Source organism: Mobula birostris, chromosome 8 (genome assembly GCF_030028105.1).
Source record: "Mobula birostris isolate sMobBir1 chromosome 8, sMobBir1.hap1, whole genome shotgun sequence".
NCBI classification, from domain to species: domain Eukaryota; kingdom Metazoa; phylum Chordata; class Chondrichthyes; order Myliobatiformes; family Myliobatidae; genus Mobula; species Mobula birostris.
Genome location: NC_092377.1, coordinates 122,172,083 through 122,181,135, shown reverse-complemented (window position 1 = coordinate 122,181,135; position 9,053 = coordinate 122,172,083).

Below are 9,053 nucleotides of genomic sequence, written 5' to 3'. Positions count from 1 at the left end.
TGCCTTCAGATTTTAGAAATGCCCAGACAATTGCTGAGTTGTCTGTATTAATTGAACATGGATATCATCATTCTGAAATCACCAATATGTTTGCTTTAAATAGACTGGAAAGCCTCAACCACACAGAGCTTGTTTCATATCCTGCACGGTTAAATGTTCTGCTATTTCAAACTTTACTGTTAAATCTCACCTACTTAGTGAAGCCATATATTTCAGATAATTTAATGGTTTAATTAACTTTGCAGCAGCAGCCAATCCTAATCTGTCCTTGAATTGCACTGGTAATTACAGGTGCAAAGTTTCCAACAGGATAACACAAAAATGCAGTCTCACACCAGGGAGAACACGCTCTCCGGGATGCAGAATAAATCCAACCATGGGGCAATCCTTGAATGAAACCGTTGTGGATCTGACGATGATTCAACGTCCGGAGAGAGATGTCCTATGCAGTCGCCCCCAAGCAATGCGTTTCAGATTTCAGACTCAATAATGGACATGGACCCTACCTAGAGCTGCAGGAAGCTCCTCACCTGCCTCCTGTTGAAAATCATTCCAGTAGGTCTACACTTTTCCGGCCAATATGCAGTTATCATCTAAGGTACAGACATGTTCAGAATACCGAAGCCTCCTAAAGGAAATTGCATTAGCTTTGAATGACTACAATTGAAACTCGTCGGAAGTTCTGGTAAGGTCTGCTGTTTTAGCATCTCGGGTTCTGAGTTCAAGATATAATTAAATGTATTAGCGGTCGCATCTTCGCAAAGCAATACAGTAGTTATACTGAGGAAGCTGCAAAGTTAAACAAAGAAGAGGGTCAATCGACTGGAACTACACGCCTTAGACCCATTTCCACCAAAACATGTCATATCAGTGAATTTATCAAGTTACATTTTAAACACGGAGATGAAGACTTCGTCTGACCGCTTATTGCACTTACCGCAAAACACATTGCGTGCAAGTTTGCTCTTCAATTTAAAATTATTAACCTACCACCTTAAACCAATACACTTTAATTTGGTCTCCATTAACATTATAAAATTATGAAAGGGATAATAAGATACAGGCAGGAAAGTTGTTTCCACTAGTCGGAGAGACTAGAGCTAAGGGACATGGCTCATTCGGGCAGAATACATTTAGGACGGCGATGAAGAGGAACTTCTTGTCCTAAAGAGTGGTGAATCTGCAGAATTCTCTGCTCAGCGAAGTAGTGGAGGCAAGCTCAGTAAAAATATTTAAGACAAGGTTGGATAGATTTCTGCACAGTATGGGAAATTAAGGGTTGCGGGGGAAATGCGGGTAGTTATGAGCATGGTCAGATCAACCATAATCTTATTGAATGGTAGAACAGACTTGAGAGGCCAGATGGCCTAATTCAGCTCCTATTTCTCATGTTCTTGTGTTTTTATTCTGATATTCTCCCAAGTAATAAGTCAAGGAGCACAGCATGGAGTAAAGCAGAAAAAGGTGATGTGTTAAATACTGAAAGGTTCCGTCAGCGTCAGTTGACAAGAAAAACAAAGTACCTATTTGAGGTGTTTCTTTTTTTTTCATCTCCATAGCCTCTATTTGACGAGCAGAAATTTTGCATGGTTCGCTGTTCCTTCAGATTTCTAGCAATTGTTTCGTTTTCGTTTGAATCAGTATGACTTCGTTTTAATACCTTTCAGTTGCTAATGTGACAATCTGTAAAATGAAAGAACTTGTCTTTGGAGTATGGTCATCTCTGCCACCGTATGATGTGCAACTTAGAATGGCTTGGGAAATCATTCAAGTCCAGCGGCGGATATGGAGAAATAATACGTTTTGACAATGCCCGAGTCCAGGCAAAACTCAATGAAAATTTCAGTTAACTGCAGTGTACCCTAACTGCGCCTGAGACGATATTAATTAACACACACAAAATGCTGGTGGAACGCAGCAGGCCAGGCAGCATCTATAGGAAGAAGTACAATCGACGATTCGATTCGAGACCCTTCGTCAGGACTAACCTAAAAATGATTTAGTAAGAGATTTGAAAGTCGGAGAGGGAGGGGGAGACCAGAAATGAAGGAGAAGATAGGAGGGGAGGGCTGAATCCAAGAACTGGGAAGTTGATTGGCAAAAGGGATACAAGGCTGGAGAAGGGGGAATATCATGGTATGGAAGGACTTGGAAGAAAGAAAGGGGGAGCGGAGCAGCAGAGGAAGATGAAGAACAGGCAAGGAGTTATTGTGAGAGAGAAAGAGAGAAAAAAAAAGAATAGAAAGATAAACAAAGGTAAACACGAGGAATTCTGCAGATGCAGGGAATTCAAGCAACACACATCAAAGTTGCTGGTGAACGCAGCAGGCCAGGCAACATCTCTAGGAAGAGGTACAGTCGACGTTTCGGGCTGAGACCCTTCGTCAGGGCTAACTGAAGGGTTTCGGCCCGAAACGTCGACTGTACTTCTTCCTAGAGATGCTGCCTGGCCTGCTGCGTTCACAAATAAACAAGGGATAAGATAAGAAGGGGAAAGGGATAAGGTAAGAAGGGGAAGACGGACATTAACGGAAGTTAGAAGAATCAATGTTCATACTGTCAGGTTGGAGGCTAGCCAGATGGAAGATAAGGCGTTGTTCCTCTAACCTGAGAGTGGCTTCTTCTCGACAGTAGAGGTGGCCACGGATTGACGTATCGGAATGGAAATGGGACGTGGAATTAAAATGTGTGGCCTCTGGGAGATCCTGCTTCCTCTGGCGGACAGAGCGTAAGTGACAGTAGAGGAGACCGTAGATTGACATATCGGAATGAGAATGGGACGTGGAATTAAAATGAAGCCACACTTAAGATGGAGGAACAGCACCTTATATTCTGTCTGGGTGAGATGAAGCCACACTCATCTTGCAGTAACAACACTTTATATTCCATCTGGGCAGCCTCCAAACTGATGGCATGAACATTGATTTCCCTAACTCCATTAATGACCCTCCTTCCCTTCTTACCCAATCCCTATCTATATATTTATTATCTATCTATCTATCTATCTATCTATCGATCTATCTATCTATCTATATTTATTTATTCTTTTTTCCTCTCTCTGTTTCCCTCTCACAATAACTCCTTGCTTGTCCTCCATCTTCCTCTTGTGCTCCCCTCCCCCAATCTTTCTTCCAAGGCCTTCTGTCCCATGATACACGCCCTTCTCCAGCCTTGTATCCCTTTTGCCAATCAACATCCCAGTTCGTGGCTTCATCTCTCCCCCTCCTGTCTTCTCCTATCATTTCGGATCTTCCTCTCCTCCTCCCACTTTCAAGTCTCTTGCTATAACATTTTTCCATTAGTCCTGACGAAAGGTCTCGACCCAAAACGTCGATTGTACTTCTTCCTATAGATGCTGCTTGACCTTCCGTGTTCCACCAGCATTTTGTGGGTGTTGCTTGAATTTCCAGCATATGCAGATTTTCTCATGTTTACAATATATAATAAGTTGATCACTTTTCACTCAAACATCCGTGCGTACATTTCCATTCAGAACTTCATTTAATAGGACATTTTTCCTCCTTCCATTTCGAGTATTTTTTTAATTCTAATTGTTATTATTATTTATTCTTATTTTACAAAGCAGCACAGCATATCACAGAGCAGATATAGTACAGCATATTTACACAGCTATCCCATGACAGGAAAACAAATAAAACTTAGAGACAGACAGAAGTTCTAATTTAAGTTTAAATTAACTTACAACCAAAATTGATCTCACGCATCTTGCACTTTTCCCTCACTGTTAATTCTTCACAACATGTGTTCATATGATGAAATATTAATCATTTCGTCAGTCCATTCCTTCACAGTGGGACATCTACTTTTTTCCAGTTTTGCAATATAATTCTTGCAACTGTAATGAGACCCACCTTTAAAATAGTAAATTTGTCATTGTTTACATTAGGTATCATTGTCCTATCACTCGAGAGACAAAGCCGTGGGCACAAGGGCTGTGTGGAACTCGACCAATTCCCCAACAACTCAAGAACTTTACACCAAAATGGACATACCATGGAACATTCCCAAATCATGTGAAAATGTGTGCCCATCTCATTTTTACATTTCCAGCATAAATTATTATCAACAATCTCCATTCTGTACAGTCTAGTTGGCGGCCAATAATATCTGTTTACTCTCTTATACTGAATAAATTTCCCTCTCGCTTCCCGAATATGTCTACCCATATTTGATAAAATATTTGACCACTCATTATCTTCAATATCGCTTCGAAGATCTTTCTGCCATGCTGCTTTGAGATTGTTACACGATTCACCCACAGAGTGCTTGAACATTTTATAAAGCACTGATGCTTTATGAACTTCCTGTGGTAATGTAAGGTATTCAGTTAAAGAGTGACTTCGTGGGTCACCGTTCTTAAATATGCTACTAATGCAATGTCTTATTTGTAAATACTTCCAAAAATTCACTTTGTCTGCAAAGTAATATTTCCTCTGCAAATCCACATATGACATAAAAATCCCATTCTCATAGAGATCCCCCGCTGTATTTACACCTTGAATCTTCCATTCTTTCCAGTACACTATTCTTTTGCCAATGCATATTTCAGGCTTATTCCAGAACAAGGAGTATAACTGGTTTAAATGTGACATTCTACAGGCTTTATGAATTGTACTCCGCACACTCCTTGAGCGAAATAGTGTATGGTTTAGATTAGTCTTGTTTTCCACATGTTGTGAGAGGATGTTAAGGGGAGAATGTGGTGCAGCCAAGCTCCGTTCTTTAATTACCCAATCTAAATCAACATCAGCCCTGTCCCAATGTTTAGCTAACTTAGTCATTTCAAAGGATAATTTATATGCCCTGACGTCTGGTAGACTGAGCCCACCCATGTCCCTGGACAGATACATCTTACTCATTTTAATTCTGGGCTTCTTCTTATCCCATAGAAAATCATTAATAATTTTGTTGTATTGCTTGTAGATCAAATTTCATGTCTTTAAAGGAAGCATCATAGAAAGATAGTTAAACTGAGGTGCTATGACCATTTTAACTACATTGACTTTACCCCAGATTGACAGTCTCAGTGCACCCTACTTATGCAGATTATTTCTTATTCTACTTGTTAGGTACCCCGTAACTGGGTTGCCAAACCAGCAGAAATGGACCACTTAGTTGGAGACTGGATTACTGAAACTAAGAAAGTTTTATTAAAGAAATAAGCAACACAGTACTCTAATCAAGAGGATATAAATGCAACAGTTTAGCAATGATAAAACACACATGTACACAGAACTTGGATAATAGGATCAATCAAGCTCTATCGCAGTCTAGGGGTAAATGATCAGTTTCAAGTGACGCAAAGTTCAGTTCAGTTCGCAGTTATCGCTGTTGTGCCGTTGGGACGGGGAGAAGAGAGAGAGCGAAAGCGAATGAATATTCAAAACGGTTTCCAAACAGACCTTCGATAATCCTCGCAGTTAGCTTTCGGGCGAGCCCTTTGTAATGTCTTCTGAGGTCACCGACTGTGTCCCGTCCGTTCCAGATACGATCGTTTTCTGCGGTAAACCCGGCACCCAGGCAAGGGCGGACACACCAACAGGTTCCCGCCGACCCGTACCTTTCTACCCTGTGCGTCTATGGCTGGTCTCGCGACCAGACCTCCAAAACTCTCACCCACTTGTGGGGCACACCGCTTCCAGGGTCTCGTTACCTCGTGGAGTCGTGTCTGTTGCCTTAGCGAACCTGTCCCTTTTTATCCCCCTTTTGGGGTATCTCCTGTCCATCAACTTCAAACAGTTCACGGTTCAAAGCCACCGGTCTCTGACAATACTCGGATCTGTGTCTCCTTTTCGTTAATCCCTCTCGTCTCTCTCTTATTAGCATCTTGCATGTTCCCCCATTGTCCTCTTATCGGCATCAATCTTCTGATAACTGGTTCTTTTGTCACATACTCAATAATGGATCATCATTTAAAGTGATTACTTCATCCAAATTCTGACTGAGTTTGACCCCTAGATACTTCATTCCAACTGGCACCCATCTGAGAGTAAACTGAGATACTGAATTTGAAAAACAATTTTGACATTGGCAAAACGTTAGATTTTTTGCAGTTGATTTTATAACCAAATACCTGAGAATATAATTGAATAGTTTTCATTAGTGAGGGTAAGAAATTAGGAGGGTCGCTAATTAGTAATAAAATCAGCTTATGCTCCTTTGCGCCTCCCTTCATCCCTCTAATAATTAGATCTGCTCGAATCATGATTGCCAATGGTTCATAAAAAAAATGTAACTAACACTGGACAGAGGGGCAGCCTTGGCGTGTACCCCTTGAAATGTTAAAAAATGGGGATATGATACCAGTTGTAATAACTGCAGCCTTAGGGTTTTTATACCAAATTCCAATCCATGATTTAAAGATACAGCCAACCCTAATGAATGACAAGACTGTGGTTAAAAATCTCCACTCAACCCTGTCAAAGGCCTTTTCCACGTCCAGAGATATGGCAGTAACTGAGATATTACGTCAAGAGTTCAGCCATGTTAAGTGCGGTAATCTCCTTAAATTGTCATTTGGGGATCTGCTTTTAATGAAACCAACTTGGTCAGTATTAATTATAAATGGCAATGCTTTCTCTAATCGTGAAGCCGGCATTTTAGTCAGTATCTTACAGTCCACATTAATTAATTTTATAGGCCTATAATTGGAAGGACATTTTGCATCCCTGTCTTTTTTTGGGTTCAACGATATTAATGCTTCATTAAATGTATTAGGTAAAGATTCCAAATTAAATGCTTCTGAATAGATTTTTGTTAGAATAAGAGCCAATATGTCCAGAAGTTTCTTATAACATTCAACTGGGAAGCCATCCGTACCTGGAGATTTACCCATTTTCATAGCCGCAATAGTCTGTCTAACCTCATTCTCAGTTATTGGGGCATCTAAGGACTCAGCTCGTTGTAGGAATAATGTAGGCAACATTATGTTAGCAAAAAAAAAACTGATTCAGATCCTGCTGGTCATGGTTAAACGGTGATGCATATAAATGTTCATAGAACATAGAAAGACTTCGTTTATTTCTTCAGATGATGACACTAATATATCCCATTTCTTAATTACAGGCTTAATTACCAGCTTTGTTACCACCTCTGTAGAAACTTGTTTTAATCTAAATAATGCATATTCTGCTTTTTTGTTATATATGTTATTTAGCTGGTATTTCAAATTGCACAGATCTTTATATAAGTCATCGGTATATTGTCTTGATAAGACCATTTCCAAAGTGGTTATTTCTGCTTCCAGATTTTATTTTGCTCCATACTTTCTTTCTTTCTTTTAGATCTTTGTGCTATTAATTTTTCTCTTATATACCCCTTGGATGTCTCCTATACCGTGACAGCTTTACTGTTGTCCCCAAGTTTAATTCAAAAAAACGAAGTCAGATCCTCAGCCAACTTATCACTAAAATCCGTAGCATAGTATTCAATCGCCATCTACTCCCTCCCTTCCCCTTTCAGTTTCTAAGTTAAATTGAATTTCAACTGGTGCATAGTCTGATGATGCTATTGGTCCAATTTCACAGTCTACCTGTTCAATAATGGAGTTGGATATTAGAAAATAATTTATTCTAGAGTAAGATTTATGTTGATGAGAGAAAAATGTATATTCTTTTCCAGATGGATTCACCAATCCGCATATATCCACCAGACCGACAGCCTCAAGAAGTTGATGTAAGGCAGCCCTGTCCCTAGGTACTGGTGATGTCTGAAATTTGCTTTTATCAATAACAGGGTCCATTACTTGGTTAAGGTCTCCTGCTAAAATTATTTTTCCTTCCTTGGTACCTAAAAATTTCGTTCACCTTGTTAAGAAAGTCTGGGTCTTCCTTATTAGGTGCATATATATTACAAAGTACTACTTTCACCCCATTAATAAGTGCATCTATACAAATTATCCTGCCTTCCTTGTCTTTAAATTCCCCAATCAATACGATTTTTTTTTGTTAACTAAAATCATCGTCCCATTTTGTTTGCTATTAAATGATGAATAGAATATCTGGCCCACCTAATCTCTTCTAAATTTCAGTGCTTCAACGTCTTTAAAATGTGTTTCCTGGACAAATGCAACATCAGTTTGTACACCTTTAAGGTATGATAAAATCTTTTTCTTCTTGATTGATTTCCACACCTATTAATATTCCATGATATGAAATTAACCATTTTCATGTCTTAAACTTCATGCGCACATGTGCAAAAATATACATTAACCCGGATGGCTGAGTCTGCAATGCCATAGAATGAATACTCCAAAAAAAACCTGTACTCTATCCCCATGCTCAATTATTACTAACAAGCACTGCAAATGCTGCGCTCTCAAACAACAAGTAAACAACCAACATTACCCAAAAATATAGAAATAATATATTTCTGCCAGATTAACCAACAAATAAAAACAAACAAGCAGGATAAACTCCGCAAAGAAACAGAAAAGAAAAAAAAGACACATGATATGGTCCGCAAAGTGCCGTGCCAGCTAGTAAGCCTAGCCCTAATCAAACCACTTTAACCAGCTCCCAACCCACCTTGTTATACCTAAAAAATTATCTCCGCCTAATACTGTAATCATATCCTGTCTCTCAGACAGTGCCAGCACCGCAGTTTTCCTGAATCAATTTTTCTGCTTCTGCAGCAGTAGTAAAGAACATGTTTTTGCTTTCCTTTCCACGCGAAGCGTAGAACTGCAGGATAAGCGAGTGTATACCTCACGTGGACTTTTTGCAGCATTTTCCGAGCCATGGCAGTTGCCCTCCGTTTTTCAGCCAATTCTCTGGACATATCTGGAAAGAAGGAAACTTTGCATCCCTCCCACTGAACTCGCGCAAGAATCGTATTAGGACCAGCCTGATAGGGCGATCCTCGCCCGGTCTAGGAGCCGAGGCCTGATACGCCTTCTCGATCTCAAACTTTGCATTCAGTTCAATGCCAAATCCTTCGGACATTGCTCTTTGCACACACTTATTCAGACCGGCCGTTCCCGCACCCTCCTTTAGACCGATCAGCCTAACGTTGTTGCGTCTGCTGCTGCTCTC